Source organism: Carcharodon carcharias, chromosome 17 (genome assembly GCF_017639515.1).
Source record: "Carcharodon carcharias isolate sCarCar2 chromosome 17, sCarCar2.pri, whole genome shotgun sequence".
In the NCBI taxonomy this organism is placed as follows: Eukaryota; Metazoa; Chordata; class Chondrichthyes; order Lamniformes; family Lamnidae; genus Carcharodon; species Carcharodon carcharias.
In genome coordinates, this window is record NC_054483.1 from 12,508,672 (window position 1) to 12,534,099 (window position 25,428).

A 25,428-nucleotide genomic window follows, 5' to 3' on the forward strand; every position below is an offset into this window, starting at 1 on the left:
GGAGGGGGAGGATCTAGTTGTCACGGTCCATGTAGGTACCAATGACATAGGTAGAACTAGGAAAGAGGTTCTGCATCCACAGAATGAGGAGCTAGGCACTAAATTAAAAAGCAAAACCTCAAAGGTAACAATCTCTGGATTATTACGTGAACCACATGCAAATTGACATAGGGTAAACAAGATCAGAGATACTAATGCGTGGCTTAAAGACTGGTGCGGAAGAAGTAAGTTCCAATTTGTGGGGCACTGGCGCCAGTATTGAGGAAGTGGGGTCTGTACCGTTGGAACGGACTTCATTTGAACTATACTGGAACTAGAGTTCTAGCGATTCGTATATATAGAGAAGTGGAAAGGGCTTTAAACTAATTTGAGGGGGAAAGGATCATGTAGAGGAAGATTGGGTAAATTAACGGGAAATGACAAGGAAATAGATCAAGGTAGCAATAAAGGTAATGATAATCAGAGTATGGCAGGAAGGGATAGTGATTGCAAACTTGAGAGTATGCCAGCAGATAGGGACAGAGTTTACAAGAGCAGTAAAAAAAATTGAATTAAGGGCTCTGTATCGGAATACCCACAGCATTTGCAATAAAACAGATGAATTGTCAGCTCAAATAGGAATTCATACATATGACCTGATAGCCACTACAGAGGAAACCAAAGCTGGGACCTGAATATCCAAGGGTATGTGACATTCAGGAAGGACAGGAAGATGGAAAATATTGTTGGAGTAGCTCTGTTAAACATGACCTTGGTTCTAAAGATGACAACGTGGAATCAGTTTGGGTGGAACTAAGAAACAGCAAGGGGCAGAAAATATTGGTAGGAGTTGTTTATAGCCATTATAGCAGTGGTAATGTAAATCACAGTATAAATCAGGAAATTAGAGGTGCATGTAACAAGGGTAATACAGTAATCATGGGGGATTTGAATGTACATATTAACTGGGTAAACCTAATTAGTGCTAATGTTATGGAGGATGAATTCTTGGAATATATGTGAGATGGTTTTCTGGAGCAGTATGATGAGGAACCAACTAGGAAATGGGTTATTTTATATCTAGTATTGTGCAATGAAAAAGGGTTAATTAATAACTGTGTTGTAAAAGAGCCTTGAGGAAAGAATGATAGAATTTTACATAAAGTTTGAAAGTGATGTAGTTCAGTTAGAGGGTCTTAAGTCTAAGCAAAAGAAACTATGAAAGTATGAGGGGCAAATTGTCTATGGTGGATTGGGAAACTACATTAAAAGGTATTATGGTAGACAGACAAAGGCTAATATTCAAACTAATTAATTTTACAACAAAACTACATTCCTTTAATGTACAAAAACCCAGCAAGGAAAGTGTCCCAACTGTAGCTAACAAAATAAATCAAGGATTGTATTAGGTCAAAGAAATAGCCATATAAAGTTGCCAAAAAAAATGGTAAGCCTGACGATTGGGAGAATTTTAGAATTCTGCAAAGAAGGGCAAAGAAAAACATTAAGAAATAGAATATGAAAGTAAACTAGCGAGAAACATAAAAACATATTGTAAAAGCTTGAAGAGGTATGTGAAAAGGAAAAGATTGGCAAAGACAAATGTGGGTCCATTTCAAGCAGAGTCAAGATAATTTATAATGGAGAATAAGGAAATGAAAGAGAAGCTAAACAAATACTTCTGGCAGAATTTTTCAGCCACCCTCCCCCCACCCCAGCAATGGGTTTAATTGTGGGCGCAGGGCGGGGTGGCGGGGAGGTGGTTGGAGGCTGCAGCAGGAGCTGACAAAACAGTTTCCTTCTGGCATAAACTGATGGCGGGAACTTGTGCTCCTGCCCGCTATGGTGAGTTGCCATTCCCTATTAAGGCCATTAAGAAATTAATTAAATTACTTAAGAATGCTGCCTGTCCAACCTTAAGATTGGCAGGCAGGCAAAAAGCTCAAGCGGCCTTCATGTTTTTCAGGAAACCTCGTCCACGGGCGGGATGAGGTTTCCTGAAGCTTTTCTGAAATAAATAAAATAAATTTTCCCACCTTTACAAGCATGTCCCAACTCATGTGACACAGTGACTTGAGGGGACATGTTTGAATAAATTTTTAAATTGATTCTTTAATTATTTTCATTTCCATTCAATCTCCCTGAGGCAGCTCTGTGCCTCAGGGCTGGCCCCGACTCTCCCTCCTCCCCCGGCCCACACAGATAGCGCTGAGCGCTACCGGCCGCATATTACGCTGGGCGGGCTTAATTGGCCCGCCCGTGTAAAATGGCGGCGCGCAGTTGATTGCGGGGGGTGATCAGCGCCACACCTGCCCCCGCTTGCTCCCACCCAGCTCACCCACCCGCCATAGGAAAAATACAGGCCCTGGCCTTAAACCTTGAAAAAGTTACCTGAATATGGCAGCTACTGCCGTAGAAAAGGGCCGTGCTCCCTCCTTCCCACAACTCTATTATGCCCACTGGGCTTACCCTGGAGAAGCTGCGCTGCCCATTTTTGCTTCAGCCAGAATGAAGAAATGTACAGTATCTTTGAGATACTGTATTGCCACTGACCAGAAGATTTAGGCCCTTAGCAAAGTTTTCAGTAAAAGTTGCAAAAAAAAGGGAGGGGAAATACCTCCTGTTAAAAGATATATTGATTAATAATTATTTTTGCTTTCAAAATTCATTCTAACTAATCTGCAATTCAAATCTCTGTTAAAACATATTGGGTCACCAAATAGAATTCAATATTAGTTCAGGCAGTGAGGACAAAACATCTACATGATTCAGAAGATAGACTGGCTCTACTTTTCTGTACTTTTGTTGAGGGTGTAGTTGTAGATACAGTAAAGGAGATTTACCAGATGTACAGAATGTTATGAATTACTTGGTTATCTGCACATCTCAAATTGTATCTTAAAGGACACACAAAAATATACCAGTGAGGATCAAGTATTTTCAGCAAGGAGTACATTGAGGAGCCTGTTTTCTTTATCGTAAAAGTAGTTGCCAAGCTGAACGATAAAGTTAAACACATCAAAATGATTTTCATGCAATGGATAATATGACAAAAATGATACACCTCTTACTCTCCAAACATAAAAAGTATGTCAAACTGTATTTCATAGGGATATTACCTGCTTTATCGTGTTTTCCATTTCAGTTACTAAACTATTACAGAATCAAAGAATTGTTATGGTGCACAAGGAGGCCATTTGTCCCATCATGTCTGCAATGGCTCTCCAAGTGAGCAACTCACCTAGTACCATTCTCCCCATTTCTCCCCGTAACCCTTCACATTCTTTTTTTTCAAATAACAGTCTAATTCGCTTTAGAATGCTTCAATTGAACCTCTCTCCACCACACTCTCAGGCAGAGCATTCCAGACTTTAACCACTTGTTGCATGAAAAAGTTGTTCCTCATCTCACTATTGCTTCTTTTACTAATTATTTTAAATCTATATTCTCTCGTTTTTGATCCTTTCACAAATGGGAACAATTTTTCTCTATCTACTCGGTCCAGACCCCTCATGATTTTGAATCCTCTATCAACCTCCTCTCAGCCTCTTTTCTCTAAGGAAAACAGTCCTAACTTCTCCAATCTATCTTCATATCTAAAATTCCTCATCGCAAGAACCATTCTCATGAATCTTTTTTGCACTCTCTCCAATGCTACCTAAAGCATTCTTTCCTAAAGTGTGGCACCCAGAACTGGACACAATATTCCAGCTGAGGCTGATGTAATGACTTATACAAGTTCAACATGAACTCCTTGCTCCTGTATTCTATGACTCTCTATTAATAAAGCCCAGGATACTGTATGCTTTATGAACTGCACTCTTAACCTGTCCTCCCACCTTCAATGACTTATGCGCTTATACACCCAGGTCCCTCTGCTCCTGTACCCCCTATAGAATTGTACCCCCTATTTTATACTGTCACTCCATGTTCGTTCCACCAAAATTAATCACTTCACATTTCTCTGCATTGAACTTCAAATGCCATCTGTCTGCCCATTCCACCAACTTGTCTATATCCTTTTGAAGTCTACACTATCGTCCTCACAGTTCACAATGCATCCAAATTTTGTATTAAGCCAAACTTTGAAATTGTGCCCTGTACACCAAGATCTAGGTCATTAATATATATTTGGAAAAGCGAGGGTCCCAACACTGACCCCTGGGGAATTCCACTACAAACCATCCTCCAGCCTGAAAAACATCCATTAATCACTATTCTCTGTTTCCTGCAGCTCAGCCAATTCCGTATCCATGTTATTACTGTCCCTTGATTGCATGAGCTCTAACTTTGTTCATAAGTCTGATGTGTGGCACTGTATCAATTGCTTTTTGGAAGTCTATGTACACCATATCAACAGCATTGCCCACATCAACCCTCTGTTAGCTTTTCAAAAAAACTCCAGCAAGTTAGTTAAACCTGCTTTTCCCTTAAGGAATACATGCTGCTTTCTTTAATTAGCCCGCATTTGTCCATGTGACTATCAACTTTGGCCAGAATCGTCCGCTCCCATTGGTGGTGGGCGGGGGTGGGGGGGGAGGAGAATTCGATGGGAGGTGGGAGGGGCAGAAATTGGTTTCACACCAGCTTGAAATCACATCGAGATGATCGAGTGACATTCACCAGGCGGATCATGAATCCCGCTGGAGGCCAGCATGAATCTGATTTGCATCTTGCTAATGGGATGCAAAGTAAAGCCCAACAGGAATTGTACCCCTACACCAGATTTACCATTACATTGGCAGGAAAACACGCCATCCCTGAACACATCTGGACAAGCGTGATGTGCAGAAGTCGGGATTTACCTCAAGGGCCTTGCTCAGATTGTAGACATCCGAGGAGAAGAAGATGCTGGAGCCCTACAGCTACCAGACGCTGCATCGCATTCTGGGTGGATCCTCATGCACATGGCTCCACTGTGAATCAGCTCTCGGAAGCTGGGAGGTCTCCAAGCAGCAGCTTTGAATTCATGGAGGCTTCAGACCTTCATGGATTTCGCATTGGTTTCACACCATCTTTCATGGTCTCCTTTCATGCTTTGGGCCTGCTTCAGAACACTGTGGACTTGCCATGGACTGCTACGCATGACCGGCAAATGTGGGGGGAGAGGAAGGTCTAGGTGTGAGTGGGGGAGGAAGGCTTACCTGGGGGGTGGAAGGGAGGGGGGGTGGTCGTGGGTGGTATGAGGCTTAAAGGGAGGGAACGAAGGTGTCGAGGTGGGGTGTGTTGGGAGGTGGTGGGGGAGGGGGGGAATGAAAGTATCGGAGGGGGGTCAGATTAGGGGGGGACACAAAGGTGAGAGGTTGGGAGGGGGAAGGTGGAGGGAGGGAGTACGGAGGAGGAGGGAATACAGGTGGAGGAGGGACTATGGGGGGGATGAAGGAGTAGGATTGAAGAAGGTATAAGGGCGGAGGCATGTCTAGGTGAACATGCAAGGGATGGCTCAGTGGAGTCAGTGAATGCCTCCTGGGGAGTGAACTCAGGCTGGGTGTGGTAGGAGGGAATGGTGAGTGTGAGAGGATTCTGGGGGTGGAAAGGAGGAGGTTGGGGAGATCAGTGTGGATGAGGCTGGGATTTTCAGGCAGGTAGGGAATGTGCACGTTCACCTGGACATCCTGGAAATGACAAGGGTTCGGGCTATAGTGTAATGGTGGGGAGGTGAATGTTGATGCCAGTGGAGTGGACTGTGATGGGGGAGAGGATAAATGTGACTGGGGGAGGGGAGAGGACAGGAGAGCTGATCAAAAACTTAACAGCTACCATGTTTTTCAAATCAAAAGTGAGCAGAGCCTTGTGTTAGACGGGCACAGGTGCTGCATGGGAGTGCAATCAGTGGTTGTGCAGAGATGGAGGTCCGCTTAGATGGACAACCGAAAGAGAACCCCAGGAGGCAGCATTAAAAATGCTTAGGACATTGAGATGAATGTGATGGATGAAGGTTTCACATGCATGGGAAAATGCTTGCACGAGGCTCTGCAAAACCCTGCCACACACATACTTCTTCCTCCAGAATCACTTGAGGTCCAGTTGCGTGCAGCTGAACTGCCATTGGTGGCAGATGCAGGTGGCAGAGAAGAACTGGCGAAGCACGTAAATGAGCCTAAAAGACAACATTACACGTTACTTCATGAAAGTGAATATATTTTCAGATTGTAAAGTGACAAAATGTGTTTACTGGTGCAATCACTTGCGATCAGAATTTCTTAAGTTTTCTAGGCCTACCACTTCTTCTGTTTTCTAGGCCTACCACTTCTTCTAGATGCTGCCCTGACATCTGCAGCAGAGATGAAGACAGCCTGTCTAATGGTTGGCCCTGTTGTCTCTGATGACTTCGGCATGTGTCCTCTGGAGAGCCAAGTCTTGAGGGCTCCAGCTTGCTTTGGCTGTCATCCTGTGAGCCAGCTGCTACCTCTGAGAGGCTCACAGGCAAAGACAACTCAAAAGGAGTGGACAGCCTCTGAGATTCCTAAGTGGATGACCCAGGTCTGTCCAGCTGCCGCTCCTACTCCTTTCAAGTTCCCGAGGGTCCCAGCCTAACTCATTGAGGGGAGGGAGAACCTGGAGGGACGTTGAGGTGCCCAATTTCCCCCTGCGTTGCCACTGCAAGAACTCACCCATAGCTACTGTAATGGAGTGCAGGTCTGCGCACATGTCTGCGTTTTGCCGGACCAGGGTCTCCATGTCATCCGCCATTGTTCCCATGGAGACTTCCAAACGCGCACATGTGGGCACCACTTCAGCAGAGAGCAGGTGGATGTACTCCTCCGACTCGTGTGTCACTCTGTTGAGGGCTTCCAACAGCTCTGCATGATGTTCCCCCACCTTCTGCCAACACTCCACAATGAGTTGGAAGGCCGAATCCAGACGCTCGTCATCTGACCTGGGCCTCACAGATGCCTCTTCCCCAGCAGTCCTCAGAATGCCGGCAAGCTCACTGAACCTGCCTCCTCCTGCTGTGGACGCGTGTCCGTGCAGTGACGGGGTGAGGATGTAAGCTCCAGAGGATATGAGCTTAATGGAGATGTGAGGGTTTGTTTGAGAGTTAGTGGTGTTGTCCCTTGAGGTGTGAGATCCCTGTGGATATGTGATGGGTTTGGGAGTGTGAGTTGAGAGTGATGATGTGGTTGACTTACCCTGGCGGAACGGATAAGATTCATCCTCTGCCTGCATTAAATGACTGACCTCCTCTATGCTCCATTGGCACTGACCACCACTGCCACCGCCTCCCAGGTAAGATTGATGACTCTGGTGGACCTCCTGCGGCCAGAGCAAAGTAGAGGACATCACAGTGGTCTTCCACTGCATCCAGCAGGTGCCCAGAGAGGCGTCACTAAAATTGGGGGTTTTGGGGCCATCTGTTGCCTGGGGCAGTCCTGGTCTGTAGACATGGAGTAAGTTGCACTTTGGTGCGCTTAAAATATGGCACCTGAAGCGAGGAAGCATTGAAGTCATGGCGTGGTGGTCAAATCCGAGCCCACCCGTCAGCAATCTGGCGTGTTTCCCATGAATGCATTATTAATGAAGGCAGGACATGCCGGGATGGGGACGATACAGTGCAAAAGTCAGCCATTGTGGCTGGCAGGTAAAACGTTTTTTTTCATGCCCGCTGCCGCACTTAAGACAAATCTGGGATGATTCCGCCCTTTGTCCCGAATTATTGTTTCTGCAAGATTCCCCACCACTGAAAATATACTGACTGGCCTGTAGTTGCTGGGCTTATCCTTATAGCCTTTTATCAAACAAAGATGTAACGTTTGCAATTCTACAGTCCTCTGCCACTACCCGAGTCTAAGGAAGACTGAAAAATTATGGCCAGTGCCTCTGCAATTTCCACTCTAATTTCTTACAGTATTCTTCGGTGCATTTCATCTGGTCCAGGTGGCTTATCAATTTTAAGTACATATAACCTATTTAATATCTCCTCCTTTTCAATTTTAAACCCTTCCAGTGCCAAAATTACCTCATCTTTTACCACAGCCTGGTAGCATCTTCTTCCTTGGCAAAGACAGGTGCAAAGTATTCATTTAATACCTCAGCTACACCTCTTTCCTCCATGTGTAAATTCCCCTTTTGGTCCCTCATCACCCATCCTTTTATCACCCTTTTGCTATTTATATGTCCATAGAAGACTTTGGGATTCACTTTTATTTTAGCTGCCAGTCTCTTTTCATACTCCTCCTTTGCTTCTCTTATTTGGTTCTTCACCTCCATTCTGAACCTTCTTTATTCAGCCTGGAAATCAATTGTAGTTTCTACCTGACAGCTGTCATAAGCATACTTCTTCTTTATCTTAATTTCTATCTCCTTTGTCATCCAAGTGCTCTAGATTTGTTTGATCTACCTTTCCCTTTTGAGGGAACTTACCTTGACTGTGCCCGAATTAGCTCCTCTTTGAAGGTAGCCCATTGATCTGCCGTTTTTCCTGCCAACCTTTGACTCCAGTTTATTCAGCCCAGATCTGCTATTATCACATTGATGTTGGTTTTCCTCCAGTTAATTTCACTGTCCCCTTCATCCCAGACTCAGAAAGACCCCTATTACACCACTGGTACACTTGTAGGTTGATTTCTGTATTTGGGTGGACAACCAGCAGAGTGTTCCAACCAGCCATTCTGTTGGTGAAGAGATCCTTGCCCTTGCCCTAACTGTATCCTACTAGTGAGTTGCAGAGAGAAAACTGGCGCCCTAAGGCAGTTTGTCAGCTTTGGCCCAGAGGATACTTGCTTGAGCAAATGTTGCACAAATATGACAATCAGGATTGTACCTACACCTGGATTTGCATTTTGAATGCAGGCCTACTGCCTGCCTTGGGAGCCACTTTGACTGCTCAGCAATAATGGAAGATTGCAGTGGCCACATCAATTTGGTGTTAGGCCTTTGCCCATCAAATTTGAAGCACTGCTGCCCAAAGCTTGAGGCTTGAAAATTCACTTCCTACATTCTTACATAAATTGTCCTTTTGGACACTGTCAGTTTATTTTCAGTTCTGACATTTATACGCATTATTTTCACATTTTCAATACTCAAAATTCTCAAGAGTGCCAACATAATGTCAGCATGAGCCTTAATAGGAACATAGGAATTACTAGATAAAGAAATCCCCAGTTCATCTTTTTCCTTCCTTGGAGTTGTGGATTCACCGGTGTGACAATTTTATTGTGTGAAACTGTTGACTAATCTTGGTGATCAGTCTCTACCAATTGATCTACAACAGACCTATAAATGCTTGAGATTGGACAACTTTGGGAATCATAGGTCCAAAATCACCATTTCCCTCTCAAGCATGCTACATTTACTATATTTCATGTCTCAAATAACTCTGAAATGTTAATTTCTGAAAGAACTATCTAATTTGTTAGAATGAGTTAACACTAACTGCTTCCATTGCCTCCCTGGGAGTTTTTTCCCCCCAGAGAATGACCACTTGCTCATAAAATATTATTTTCACAGATTAGTACATTTACACCCTCCCTCTCCCACCGACCGCACCAACCCCAGTCCTCCAACCTTTAAGCGCTTGTTGAATCCTCTGGTTTTACTGTTCTGCAGAGGGTGAAATAGCTTGTCATGGTTTACAGTATCCAGTCCCTTTAAAATCTTATAAATAGCAATCATATCACCTCTTAGTCTATTTTCCAGGGAGAACATAGCCAATTTACATTATCACTCCTTTAATCTAATTCCTCCGTTCCCTCAATCATTCTAGTTGGTCTTTTCTGTGTCCTTTCTAAAGCTGCTATATCATGTTTATGCTGCAGCAATCAGAACATAACAAACTTCTAATTGAGATTGCACAATGAATTGTAAAGTCGTAGCATCACCTTAGGAGTTCAGCTCAACACGTTGCCACAGCTTTAATTTAATCTCCGTCAGGACACCCAGATCTCACTTATTTTCTATGCACATTATTTTCTTTCTACTTAAGTAATAGTTCTTTCTTGGATGGTTTTGGCCCCATAATGAAGCAGAATATTTCAAATATTTCATAACTCTGATTTTAAATGTTACCACCTTCACAAGAAACAATTTGATAAATTTTGTTTTCATTTTTTTTTACAAACAATAAGGTGTCACTCTGCGATTTATGCATTACAATTTCATTGATTTGGGCACTATTTTTATAAAGTATGTGACACACGAGGGTAAGCGCAAATATTTTCTCCTCATCTACCACTGTGAACTGTTTGTGATATACAACATGCAAAATTAATACATCATTAACAAGCTCATGAGTGTTAGCAATGTTGTGGTGGAGACATAAAAATATGCCCTCAATCACTGAACACCCAATAATCAGTATATTCCAGAGATGGCTGCTTAGCACATATCCACTGAAGAAATTATGGACTGAAAAGAGTTAATCTGGCAGATGTATTATTGGAGGGAGACCAAGAGTCATGCAGTCAACTCTCATATGTCAATCAGTAATACAGATAAAAACTAGGACTAAATGAAAATCATAAAATGTATTGAATGTCATTATTGCAGCCGACCCTTTTGTCATATTATGTAGAAATCCTTGAAGTGAGAAAGGAAAAACCATGCATGCTAAAACATGCCAAGGTTTGTGATTGGCAGCGAGACTGTACGTATGTGTGAGGCATGTTGGGTGGATTCCTTTAGCATCAGCTGTTCAGCATTCGGAGATTACATCAGAGAGACCACTGAGAAGCTCTTTTTTTTAAAGAGGGATTGTCGTTCACCTCCTCACGTCAGTAGCTACGGCACAATATCAGTTAAGCGCAGCGCTCATAGCAACACTCCTACTGGAGTTCCCACAGGGAGGAACCAGTTTTTTTCAAAAGGGCAGAGCCTCTATTTCATATTCTCAGGCCCTTTAAACACGCCTTTTTTCAGAGGCTTTTAAAGATCCACAATCAAAGCAAACATGAACACTTCGGGAGGCAAACTACAGGCTGAGAAAAAAATACTACCACTTTCAAAGATGATAAGGCCACTGTACTCGTTAAGTACGACAAGGAATTAACAGAATATGTTCTGTTTTATTCCCTTTTTTATTTCTTTCACACACAGGCCTAATCGTACTGAGAAGCACTTTTTGTTTGGACTATGTACGTGCGCTGTGTGACAGGGATAATGGCCCCTACAGCTGTTAGGATGGGGGTGGGGGAGGTGTATGTAGGCTGAATAACTAACCATATCACTGCTTCCTGCTTTATGCTCTCAGTTGTGGTATCACATTTACCCAGGACTCTACATGGTTCAGCTTCCTTTCAGTCCTTCATTTTGTAATTCTTTTTTAGTGGACTTGTAATATGTAAGTATGCTTTGCTTACTTTTTATTAGGATAATGTTTGTTTTGTCTCTCATTGTCGGAAATAGAAAATTAGTGCTAAAACCTGTTTTACTGGTGCTTTCACTGAAACCACAGAAGATTTAAATGTTTGCCATGTTGAGAGCCGTATGTTTCTGCTTGTCATGTCTTGAATTTGCTGGTAATCTTTAGAAGCTGCACTTTAATATTCGGCAGATGACTTGAAATGCAGTTACACTGCTTAATGTGGAGTTTGAATTCTTATGAATACTGCCTTAATGTTTTTAACATTTACTGTAACACAGGATTAATAATTTTAAAAATAAATGTCTTTGGAATGAGAGCTTTTTTCCAATCTGTTTGCTGCATTTGTTGAGCTATCTGACCAAAGTTATGTTTCCAAAATATCTAATAGTTTTGTTGAGCTGCAACCTACAAGTAATGCTGGGTATCCTTGGTGTGCTTCAACTCTCCTAAAGTGTGTCACAACCACTGAAATATTAACCCTCTAAGCATGATATAAACAATTTTCTTAATTCTACTGAAATGTGACACAGTTATTGACCATACTTAACTCAGCAGTTTATTGTATGTTGTTAATAGCAAAGCTGGTTTGTTTATAGTACCTAAAGCTGATGGAATTATTAAGTTTTTTGTACTTATTAAAATAATGGAGTCTTAATTTTTAATCTAGTTTGTTATTTCTGTGCACTAATGTCTATAAAGAGGTTTGCTGGTGTTTCATTAAGATAAAGTGTATGCAGCCTTAATTGAAGAGGATAAAAGTAGGGGAGTTATAAGCTTATGCAATGTCTTCTTTTGCCATTTGATGAAACAAAGGAACTGGAGTAAGAGATGATCATATGTCGAACACACTCAAGTACTATAGATTCAAGCACTGAGATTCTTATTCTGATTAGTCTGGGATACAGTTGAACAATGATGGTTTATGTCTAAGAATACTGATGTTTTTATGAGATACTCCTGCTGAAGCTGCTGCAAAGGCAATCAGAAATCTGACCTGCTCTCATTGTCAAAGGCACAGGAGTGGCTTTCTGTGCCTGCTAATCGTTCGATTTTGTGGAAGACAGTAAGAATATAGCCAGGCTTGTGCTTAGTCAGATGGAAAAAGAAGTGGCGGGGCAGGCAAAAATGGGACAGGCCAACAGGGACCTCTGCTGTGTCCACAGCACCAGCCGCAATGAATCCTTTGTCTGGGAAGCAGCAGCGGGGTCATTCATCTGTTCCCAAGGCTGTTGACAGAGACACAATATGGAGATTAGGTTGGAGAATGCCACCACTGATACTTTTTATGTCATAAATCTGTTCAAAAATGATGGAATTTTGTCCTCAGAAAAAGAAAATTACACAGATTTTGCGCAAAAATTGCCATATTGGCTCTATAAGTCAATGCTTGAACTTTTGGTTTGGTTTGTTTTTCAGTTGACTTAGTGATTCAATGCTTCTTTTTTATAAGCAAGTAGAATAATGTTGTTAATCCTAGTCATTTAATAAAGTGAAAGAAAAAATAAACTAAAATAAACCAAACTAGTTGCTGTGAACAAGTAACACTTATGCCTAAACCATTGTGGAGGGGGATGCAGTTATGTTGCTCCACAAAAACTTAAAATGAAAAAAAAGTTGCCTAGCATTTTCATAGCATTTGTGATGCCTGTTATACTCAGGGTAATCCAAATTTCTCAGATGGGGCCTGAAACAGACTTTAGGCACCTTATTAACTTGAGAAAGGTGCCTAACACCTGTTTTAGATAGCCACCAGGATGTCTGAAAAAACATCTCAGCCAATTTGAGGAACAGATTTATTTATTACCTTGGGGTAAAGGAGATAGCAACATTAAATCAATTTTGGGCTATGCTTTATGTCTGAAAAATTGGCACAATGAGGTTCCAATTTCCACCTCTTTCACTTTGCTCAAGTAGGCAACATGATTTTTCTTCACTACTTTTAAACGCCAGACCGGACGTCTGATGTGTGCATTCCATAGTGTGACACCGACCACAGAAGGTCATGTGCTGTTCATTGTGTTATGCTAATACCGTTTTGCCTTGTTGGTGAACTGGGGATACCCTGAGGATACCCTCCAGCGTGTTACGTGGCACAACCACTGTGCTAAATGGGATAGATTCAGAACAGTTCTAGCAGCTCAAAACTGGGCATCTATGAGATGCTGTGGGCCATTACTAACTGTATTCGACCGCAATCTTTAACCTCATGCCTGGCATATCCTTTACTTTACCATTACTATCAAACCAAGGGATCAACTTTGGTTCAATGAATAGTGCAGGAGGGAATGCCAGGAACAGCACAAGGCATACCTAAAAATGAGGTGTCAACATGATTAAACTACAACACAGTACTGACTACTTGTATGCTAACAGCAGAAACAGCATGCGATGAACAGAGCTAAGTGATACCATAACTCATGGATCAGATTAAAGCTCTGCAGTCCTGCTACAGTCTTGAATGTTGGTGGACAATTAAACAACTAACCAGAGGAGGAAGAGACTTACCAAATATCCCCATCCTTCTAGATGGGAAAACCCAGTACTTCAGTGCAAAAATGAAGGCTGAAACATTTGCATCTTCAGCAAATCTTCAGCCAGAAGTGCCGAGTGGATAATCCACCTTGGCCTCCTCTTGAGGTCCCAGCATTGCAGATGCCAGTCTTTAGACAATTCAATTCACTCCACCTGATATCAAGAAGCGGATGAAGGTGCTGGATACTGCAAAGGTTGTGGGCTGTGACAACATTCCAGCAATAGTACTGAAGACTTATGCTCCAGAACTAGCTGTGACCCTGGCCAAGCTGTTCCAGTACAGCTACAACACTGGCATCTATCTGACAATGTGGAAAATTGCCAGTATGTCCTGTCAACAAAAAGCAGGACAAATCCAATGCAGCCAATTACCACATAATTAGCCTACTCTCGATCATCATCAAAGTGATGGAAGGTGTCATTGACAGTGTTTGATCCAAACATGCAGAAAAGAGCTGAACTCAAGAGACAAGGTTAAAATGACTGCCGTTGATATCAACACAACATTTGACTGAGTATAGGATCAAGGAGCCCTAAAAAATTGAAATTAATGGGAAACATTGTCCACTGGTTGGAGTCATATCTAGCACAAAGGAAGATGGTTGTGGTTGTTGGAGGTCATTGATCTTAGTTTCAGGACATCGCTGTAGGAGTACCTCAGGATAGTGTCCTAGCCCCCACCAACCTCAGCTGCTTCATCAGTGATCTTCCCTCCATCATAAGGTCAGATGCGGGGATGTTTGCTGATGATTGCAGAATGTTCAGTACCATTTGCAACTCCTCAGATACTGAAGCAATCTATGCCAATATGCAGCAAAACCTGGACACCATTCAGGCCTGGGCTGAAAAAGTGGCAAGTAACATTCATGCCACACAAGTGTCAGGCAATGACCATCTCCAACAAAAGAGAATCTAACCATCTCCCCATGACATTCAATGGCATTACCATCACTGAATTCCCCACTATCAACATTCCGAGGGTTACCATTGTCCAGAAGCTGAACTGAAATGGCTATGTAGATCCTGTGGCTACAATAGCAGGTCCAGGAATGAGACTGATCGAAGACAAAAATGTCAGAAAATTAGTGGGCCCAAGACAGAAAGGTCTGAAAATTGTTTTATGGCAAGGAATCAGTAACTATAGCACTTCCATGATCTGTAGTGAATATAAATGCTTCTAGGCCACTTCAGATGGGTGGAATTATTAGACTTCAAGTGCATAGAACCATAATTTTTCCTTTGTTTATGTTCTATTATTGTCAAGACTGTGGACGATGCATTTGTATAAAGTCACCAAAGTGACCTCGGCATTTCAACTTTGCAGCATTGAGTGCAGTTTGTACATGTAATACAGGGTGAAATAAACACTAACACCAGGACATGACCTATTTATATCTGTCCATCATGCGCATGAATGATGGCTAAAGGAGTTGAAACTTAAATGTTCATAATTGAAGAAGAAATATATGGTGTCATGTGGGTTTGGACTCCAATTGTTTAACCTGATATATGTTTATTTTAAATTTTGATATATTCTGATGAGATTGGTAAAATACTTGGGAGTAACTTGACATCAGCAAAATGGATGCCAACAGTGGGGACATTTTTGGGTGTAACTTCCAACTGTGTCCACAGAAGAAACTCCAGGCCATGATCTAACACTGAATTCAATTTACTTTGTAGCTCAGCTTAGACAATTGAACATACTTGATGGGCCGAATGGCATCCTTCTGTGCCACAAAAGACTCTATGGGGCATTTTCTAAGGCACTCTGCTGGTGTAATTGAAGGTGGGTGCATGTAAAATAAAGTGCGTTGTCAGCATGCCACCTTCCTGCCCACCCCCACCCCCCAACCTGTCCCTCATATTAATGGGAGGGGAGGGTGGATAATACATCAGACAGCCTGCCCAGCCTTAGGCCTATTTAGTCCCTGAAGTGGACAATTAACTGCCACTTAAGGATCTCATGTCACCCCTGACACAATTTCTCAGCCTGCAGGGGAAGGCTGGACATGGCAAACAGCCCAGCAGCTTTCGCTGCACCAGCTGCTGGCGAGCAGTAAAGGTAGGATGCCTCCTTTCAGGGTCCTCTGTGTAATTAGATTGACCAGCAGCTCTCTAGGGAGGCACCTCCTGTCCTTGAGGGGCGGAAATCCCACTCTGACCCAAGTAAGGCCGCCTCCAGAGGCCAGCCAAATTTCACTGACTAACTTTTATATTTTTTTATTCATTCACAGAATGTAAGCATCAGTGACTAGGCCAGCATTTATTGCCCATCCCTACTTAGGTTTGAGAAGGTGGTGGTGAGCAGCCTTCTTGAACCACTGCAGTCCATGCGGTTAAGGACACCCATAATGCTGTTAGGAAGGAAGTTCCAGGATTTTGACCCAGCAACAGTGAATGAACAGCGATATACTTCCAAGTCAGGATGGTGTGTGGCTTGCAGGGAAACCTGCAGTGGGTTGGGTCCCCATGTATCTGCTGACCTTGTCCTTCTAGGTGGGAGAAGTCAAGGTTTGGAACGTGCTTGTTGTGTGTGTTATAATGATATAAAGACACCAATTGCTTATAAGCGATTGTGCAAACATGTTATGGATTCATTTATCAATTCTGGGAACATGTGAGTCGATATACATGGATAGAAAGCTTGGGGACATCAGCAGCAAGGCCATGTGTGTCTGTGTTCTGCTCCAGGCCAAAGTGAAACATGACACATTTCCCTTGAAGTGATGGCATGCTGCTCTCCCTTATTGGCATATTACAACATCCCCCTTTCTTTTTAAAAATACTTCCCCTCCCCCCTTTCAAAAAAGTATAACTATTTACAATACATGTTCACATTTAGTTACCATTATATAAGTGTATAGGATTGGTAAATCTATGAAGTCTCTAAAGTATAGAAGTAATCTACTGGTACACTCAGATCTTGTAATGGTAACCTTGTCTGGTGATGTCTTTAATTGCTTACAGTGATCTGTGGGACTATCATTCTTGGAGGCTGTTCCCGGTTGCATTTTGGATCTTGTCCCTGATGCGATAGGACTGCACAGTAGTTGAGGATCTGGAATGGATCTGATTTGTCCTTGGTTATGCCTCACCGTTGCGCTTTTGTGTTTAATGACATCATAGGACCTTGGTTCTGAACAAATCCTTGTCACCACAGCTGGTTGACATGGACCTTCTGTGAGATCTTGGATGCAAACTTGTTCCCAACTGTAAACTTGGCAAGTCTGTATCTACATTTTTATTGTGCATGTTGGTCATCTCCTCTTGCAGTTTTAAAACTAGACAGTTTTCTGTCTAGTTTCTGAGGGAGAAGAATGGGTAAGAGTAGGTAGATTAATGAACATTGATCTGCTGAAAGTGAGCTTTACACTTAAAGGTGTCGGTCTCAGATGTAACATTATATTTTGTAGATCTTGCTTGGCCTGTCTACATTTGAGAATTAGGGATTTCACTATTTCATTTGTTCAGCTAGATCGAGGGTAATGAAGAGAAGAAGTAGTGTGAACAATATTCTGCTTCTCACACATATCCTGAAATGGTTCACCAATAAATTGCAGATCGTTATCCATAATGATCTCTCTTGGCACACCAAATAAACTGAAATAGCACTTAAGAGTGTGCACAACAGTTGTCCTTGGCGTATTGTGCAATTGTCAGATAATGGGGTACTTGATAAAGTAGTCGATGATGACGATGAAGTCAGTGCCATGGACAAGAAAAAGGTTGGATGCAATTTTGGACCAAGGATTGGAAGGCACTTCATGTGGAATGAGTGGTTCTTAGTGATGGAGTTGTTGAAAAATATCGGGTCATAAAGATTCCATTAAGATGACCTGCCTGCCTTTAAAAATGACTCCCGGGCAATGCCTAGCTCATCCTGATAAGGCCAAAATAGTCTCTCATATTTGCGGGCATGCTGAATTGAATTAGGCCATCTTTCAATGATGGTTTTCTACAGTATCTGTAATGTGGAATCTTGCACCATTTCTTCTTGTAGTTGCTGGCATTTGCATTGCCCAAAATGTACCAGGTCAATTGATGGACTTGCATTCTCCTGCAAGCATAATGTTGCAGCTCCCTTGAAACTGCCAAATTTGTTGAAGAATTCTGGATATTTCAATGTTAGGTCGTGAACTGAGGTAATACGACTAGTTTCTGAGGTTGATCTGCGTTATGAGGTCTGACTAATTCCATGGATTGATCATTAGTATGAGGTCATGGCATGCCAGTAGACCTGCAACTGCTGGGCCTTTAGTCTCCACGATGTAGAACCTCTGTGACACTCAGGAGGATTGGTTGTACTTACACTCCAGAACTGTGGATCCTGCACATGGAATTAGTGAGCCATTGTACTCTGAGAGTTTCACAACAGTAGGTTTTTGCAATGGTCCTCCATGTCTGTGGATACATGTCTTTTAGAATTCACAGGGATAGTAACTCTTTCGAGTACAAACACGTTTCCATCTATTTCAGATGAAGTTACATTGTTTCATAGTTTGCCATTGTGAGATTTGAACTCTTGATCTTGGGGTTACAAGCCCAGTACCATAACCACTTGGCTATTTAGGCTAAGCCATCACAGGGATAGTAAGTTAGCACTTGCCCCTGTGTCAATCATGGCCAGTAACGAGTAGTTAACAACTTTCTTAGGACAGGTCATTTGAATATTGGCAAACACTTCAGATGGTGTGATGGCATCTATGTTTTCCATGGGATTGGCTCGTGATACCGTGTTCATCGTTCTTCATCTCGTCATGCACATCATCATCATTTTCTGGTTTATCAATCAGCTCATATATGTTTCCGACAGGATACCGGACGGTCATTTTTATTGCTTGAAGGTACCTGTTGTGTACAGTCTGATTGGATCAGAGCACACCTCTTTTTAGCTGCATCTGCCTTTGCTCTGGTTCACTGCCGCTGCCAGTGACCTTTTCTGCCACATACATTGCAGAATTGTTGAAAAGCTGAGCATTCTTAGGTACATGCAGAAAACCATACTTCCGCATGGATTGTTAGGCTTAGGTGTTCCAGTGAGTGAACAGATATACATGGATAGAAAGCTTGAGGACATCAGCAACAGAACTATGTGTATCTGCGTTCTGCTCCAGGCTGAAGTGAAACTGAGGCTGAATCACATGACACACTTCCCTTAAAGTGAGAGCATGCTGCTATCCCTTAAAGGCATATTACAACAGGACTGTTGAAGGAGTATGATGAGTTGCTGCAATGCGAAGATGTGGATGGAACACACTACTGACACTGTGCGTTGTTGGTGAGAGAGTAAATGTTTAAGGTGGCGGATGGGGTGCCAATCATGTGGACTGCTTTGGCCAGGATGGTGTCACACTTCCTGGCATCTAGGTAATTCGTCCCCCCATAAAATTCCCCCTTATGACTCAATTACTCTTCTCTAGTTCCAAAGGCAGATGTTGTAAATCACAAGTTTAATTGAGGTTTGACATCAATTAGAAAGTATTATAAACAAGTCAGTTTCACTTGTATACTGACAGCATCCAGCTCTATCTCATCATCACCTCTCCCAACCTCTCCACTGTCTCTAAACTCACAGACTGTTTGTTCGACATCCAGAAATCCAGAAAGGTTGAGCAGAAATTTCCTCCAGTTAAATATTGGGAAGACTAAAGCCATTATCTTCCATCCCTATGACAAACTCCATTCCTTAGCCAGCAATATCATCCCTCTCTGAGACTGAATCAGACTGTTCTGAGCCCCAAGATGAGCTTCCAACCACAAATCTGCACCATCACTAAGATCGCCTATTTCCACCCCTGTCACATTGCCTATCTCCATTCCTACCTCAGTTCATCTGCTACTGAAACCCTCATCTATATCTTTGTTACCTCTAAATTTGGCTATTCTAACACTTCTGGCCAGCCTCCCATATTCTATCCCATGTAAACTTCAGGTCATCCAAATCTCTACTGCCTGTATCTTCAATCACACCAAGTCCTGTTCACCTATCACCCAAGTGCTCACTGGCCTACATTGGTTCTTGGTTAAGCAACGCCTCCACATTAAAATTCTCATCCTTGTCTTCATACCTTTTTATGGCCTTGCCCCTTCCTATTTCTATAATCTTCGCCAGCTCCAAAACCCTCTGAGATCTCTGCACTCCGTAACTTCCTGACTCTTGAGCATCGCTGATTTTAATCGTTCCACCATTGGTGCTGTGCCTTCAGCTGCCATAGTACTAAGCTTTGGAATTCCCTCCCTAAACCTCTCTGCCTCTCTACCTTGCTTTTCTCCTTTAAGATAATTTTTAAATCTTTGGTCATCTGATCTAATATCTCCTTCTGTGGCTCAGTGTCATATGTTTTTATTATACTCCTGTGAAGCACCTTGGGACATGTTATTACATTAAAGCCCTTTATAATATAAATTGCTGTTATGTATTTAAGAACTTTGAATTGCTGCAACTGATTTCTCTAAATATATGGGAGCAGCCACAATCTCCAAACTACATTAAGCTATGTTTCTACAATTCATATTTTTCCCTCGTTTTGCAATGTTTGCTAAAACAAAATTACAAATTGAACTTTCCATGCCTTCTATTTCTGCGAATTTTCAATGATGGAGTCATTTTTTTTTATTCATTCACGGGATGTGGGTGTCACTGGCTGGGCCAGTATTTATTGCCCATGCCTAGTTGCCCTTGAGAAGGTGGTGGTGAGCTGTCTTCTTGAACAGCTGCAGTCAATGTGGTTTGGTACATCATCAGTGCTGTTAGGAAGGGAGTTCCAGGATTTTGACCCAACGACAGTGAAGGAACAGCAATATATTTCCAAGTCAGGATGGTGAGTGACTTGGAGGGGAACTTCTAGGTGGTGGTGTTCTGTTCTATCTGCTGCGCTTGTGTTTCTAGATGGTGGTGGTCTTGGGTTTGGAAGGTGCTGTCGAAGGAGCCTTGGTGAATTCTTGCATTGCACCTTGTATATGGTACACACTGCTGCCACTGTGCATTGGTGGTGGATGGGGGGGAATGTTTGTGGATATGGTGCCAATCAAGCGGGCTGCTTTGTCCTGGATGGTGTCAAGCTTCTAAGTATTGTGGGAGCTGCACTCATCCAGGCAAGTAGGGAGTAGTCCATCACGCTCCTGACTTGTTCCTTGTAGATGGTGGGCAGGCGCTGGGGAGTCAGGAGGTGAGTTACTCATTGCACTTTTCCTAACCTCTGACCTGCTGTTCTAGCCACAGTATTTATATGGCTAGTCCAGTTCAGTTTCTGGTCAATGGTAACCCCCCAGGATGTTGATAGTGGGGGACTCAGTGATGGTAATGCCATTGAATGCCAAGGAGCGATGGTTGGATTCTCTCTTGTTGGAGATGGTCATTGCCTGGCACTTGTGTGGCACGAATGTTACTTGCCACTTGTCAGCCCAAGTTTGGGTATTGTTCAGGTCTTGCTGCATTTGGACATGGACTGCTTCAGTATCTGAGGAGTCTCGAATGGTGCTGAACATTGTGCAATCATCAACGAACATCCCCTCTTCTGACCTTATGAAGCAAGGAAGGTCATTAATGAAGCAGCTAAACATGTTTGGGCCGAGGACACTATCCTGAGGAACTTGTGCAGTGAAGTCCTGGCGGTGAGATGAATGACTCCAACAACCACAGCTATCTTCCTTTGTGCTAGGTATGACTCCAACCAGCATAGAATTGCCTCCCGATTGCCATGGATTCCAGTTTTGCTAGGGCTCCTTGATGCCATACTCGGTCAAATGCAGCCTTGATGTCAAGGGCAGTCATTCTTACCTCACCTCAGGAATTCAGCTCTTTTCTCCATGTTTGAACCAAGGCTGTAATGAGCTCAGGAGCTGAGTGGCTCTGGCAGAACCCAAACTGGGCATCAGTGAGCAGGTTATTGTTAAGCCTGTGGCGCTTGATAGGACTGTTGATGACCCCTTCCACTACTTTACTGATGATCGAGAGTAGACTAATGGGCGGTAATTGGCCGGGTTGGATTTGTCCTGATTTTTGTGTACAGGACATAGCTGGGCAATTTTCCACATAGCCGGGTATATTCCTGTGTTGTAGCTGTACTTGAACAGCTTGGCTAGGGGTGTGGCAATTTCTGGAGTACAAGTCTTCAGTATTATTGCTGGAATGTTGTCAGGGCTCATAGCCTTTGCAGTATCCAGTGCCTTCAGCCATTTCTTGATATCACGTGGAGTGAATCGAATTGGTGAAGACTGGCATCTGTGATGCTGGGGACCCTCGGAGGTGGCTGACATGGATCGTCCACTCGGCACTTCTGGCAGAATATTTTAACAAATGCTTCAGCCTTATCTTTTGCACTGATGTGCAGGGCTCCTCCATGATTGAGGATGGGGACTCCTCCAGTGAGTTGTTTAATTGTCCACCCCCATTCATGACTGGATGTGGCAGGACTGCAGAGCTTAAATCTGATCCATTGGTTGTGTCTATCACTTGCTGCTTATGCAGCAAGTAGTCCTATGTTATAGCTTCACCAGGCTGATACCTCATTTTTAGGTATGCCAGGTGCTGCTCCTGGCATGCCCTCCTACACTCTTCTTTGAACTAAGGTTGATTCCCTGGCTTCATGGTAACGGTAGAATGGGGGATATGACGGGCCATACGGTTACTTATTGTGTTTGAGTGCAATTTTGCTGCTGCTGATAACCCACAGCGCCTCATGGCTGCCCAGTCTTGACTTGCTAGATCTGTTTGAAACCTATCCCATGGTGATAGTCCCATACAACACGATGAAAGGTATCCTCAATGTGAAGGCAGGGCCACTGTGTGGTGGTTACTCCTACCGATACTGTCATGGACAGATGCACCTGTGGCAGGAAGGTTGGTGAAGTTGAGGTCAAGTGTGTTTTTCCCTCTTGTTGGTTCCCTCACCACCTGCTGCAGGCCCAGTCTAGCAGCTATCTAATTTAGGGCTCAGCCAGCTCTGTCAGTGGTGGTGCTACCGAGCCACTCTTAGAGATAGATACAGAAGTCCCCCACCCAAAGTACATTCTGTGTCCTGACTACCTCCAAGTGGTGTTCAACAGGATTCATCAGCTGAGGGAGGGCAGTATGTGGTAATCAGCAAGAGGTTTCCTTGAGACTTCATGGGGTCAGGAGTCGATGTTGAGGACTCCCAGGGCAACTCCCTCCTGACTGTGTAGCACTGTGCCGCCACCTCTGCTGGGTCTGTTCTGCCGGTGGGACAAGACATACCCAGGGATGGTGATGATGGTGTCTGGGCTATTATCTGTCAGATATGATTCTGTGAGGATGACTATGTCAGGCTGTTGCTTGACTAGTCTATGAGACAGCTCTCCCAATTTTGGCACTAGCCATCATATGTTAGTAAGGAGGACTGTGCAGAGTCGACAGGGCTGAGTTTGCCGTTGTCGTTTCCAGTGCCTAGGTCGATGCCAGGTGGTCCGTCCAGTTTCATTCCTTTTTTTGTGACTTTGTAGTGATTTGATACGACTGAGTGGATTGCTACGCCATTTCAGAGGGCACTTAAGAGTCAACTACATTGTTGTGGGGCTGCAGTCATATGTAGGCCAGACCAGGTAAGGTTCCTAGTGAACCAGATGTGTTTTTACAACAATTGAGAATAATTTCATGGTCATCATTAGACTTTTAATTCCAGATTTTTATTGAATTCAAATTCTACCATCTGCCATGGTGGGATTTGAACCTGGCTCCCTGGAACCTTGGGCCATCTTGCTGGTCAATAAAGCTAAGCAGCTTTAGAGGATATCGAGATTTGGGTACAAGTAGAGGAAAGGCCAACTACCCAAGAAAATAAGTTTGACACACAACAGTTCAGCGCACCTGTCCCCCACCCCTAAACTCACACATGCTGGAGCAAGAGAGAAGCCTTCAGACCAAGGGTGCATCACAATCTCAAAGGGAGCTCTTGCCTGTTGTCATTTGGGAGAGAGGAATAGAGGTTTTCCAGGGCAGGCCTGACCTGTAAGTTGACAGTGGATAATGATTAAGACTAGAAAATCTGCTCATTCAAGCTTGGAGAAGCTCCAGCTGACATCATATAATTGAGTAGAGTCCATAGGTTGAACTTGGGAGTTTCTTGATCTGCAGAATTTGCAAAATCTGGACCATTGAGACTTTAAGATCACAGAATTGTTATGGCGCAGAAGGAAGCCATTCGACCTATTGTATCTATCCAGCTCTCCAAATGAGCATTATGACTTAGTGCCATTCTCCTGTCTTTTTCCTGTACCTTTCCATATTGTTTCTATTTGAATAATCATCTAAGGCCCTCTTGAATGCCTCTATCGAACCTGCTTCCACCACACTTTCAGGCAGTACATTTCCATATTTGATCACTCACTCTGTGAAAAAGCTTATTCTCGCATCAATTTTGCTTCTTTTGCATATCAGTTTAAATCTGTGACCTCTTGTTTTCAATCCTTTTACGAATGGGAACAGTTTCTCCCTATCTACTCTATCAAGCCCCTTTATGATTTTGAACACCTATAATCAAATTTCCTTTTAGCCTTCTCCTCTCAAAGGAAAACAGTCCCAACCTCTCTAATCTATCTTCATAACTGAAGTTTCTCATCCCTGGAACCATTCTTATGAACCTCTTCTGCACTCTCTCCAATGCATTCACATCTTCCTATAGTGTGGTGCCTAGAACTGTACACAATATTCCAGCTGAGGTTTAACTAGTGACTTAAATAAACTCAGCATAACCTCCTTGCTCTTGTACTCTGTGCCCCCATTAATAAAGCCGGAGTGCAGTATGCTTTACTAACTGCTCTCTCCACCTCTCCTCGCACCTTCAATGTTTTGTGCATATAAACACCCAGGTCCCTCTGCTCCTGCACTCCCTTAAGACTTGTATTCCTTATTTAATATTGTCTGTCCATGTTCGTCCCACCAAAATGCATCACCTGACACTTCTCTGCATTGAACTTCATCTGCCATCTATCTGTCCACTCCACCAAGTTGTCTAAGTCCTTTTGAAGTTCTACATTGTCTTCCTCACAGTTTACAATGTTTCCAAGTTTCGTAACATCCGCAAATTTTGAAATTGTTTCCTGCACACCAAAATCTAGATCATTAATATATATCAGGAAAAGTAATGGTCCCAATACCGACCCTTGGGGAACTCCACAACAAACCTTCCTCCAGCTCGTAAAATATCCATTAACCATTACTCGCTGCTTCCTATTACTCAGCCAATTTTGTATCCATGTCGCTACTATCCCTTTTGTCCCACAAGCTATTACTTTTCTTACAAGTCTGTTGTGTGGCACAGTATCGAACACCTTTTGAAAGTCCAGGTACACTGCATCAGCAGCATTACACTCATCTACCCTCTCTGCTACCTCTTCAAAAACTCCAGTAAGTTAGTTAAACATGATTTCTCTTTTAGAAATCCTCACTGAAAGCACAGGCTTTGGAGGAAGCTGAATCTTCCAAATAAAATTTTATTGATGACGCTCAAAGAGGCAGAAAAAACAATTTTCATTGATAAGTTATGGGATGTTATCATTCAATATATAACTTAAAAGATATTTTAATGCATTAGTGATCTTAAAGTAGGTGGCATTGGCAGGGGAAAGGGGAAATAAAAGCTGCACAGTTGTAC

General features: G+C 43.0%; 1 protein-coding gene across 12 annotated transcripts in view; it reads left to right on the forward strand.

Moving 5' to 3' along the window:
* Positions 1-25,428, forward strand: part of tet3 (tet methylcytosine dioxygenase 3) — a 535,430-nt gene that overhangs the window by 251,194 nt on the left and 258,808 nt on the right. Inside the window, exon 1 of one of the 12 annotated variants that reach the window (XM_041209409.1) lies at positions 10,795-10,944. The exons of 9 other annotated variants lie outside the window; for them this stretch is intronic. The gene's annotated coding sequence lies outside the window, so the exon portion shown is untranslated. Of the gene's footprint in view, positions 1-10,794; positions 11,258-15,560; positions 15,603-25,428 lie in introns of those variants that run through there. 2 more of the 12 variants (XM_041209403.1, XM_041209410.1) reach the window with 2 other exon arrangements.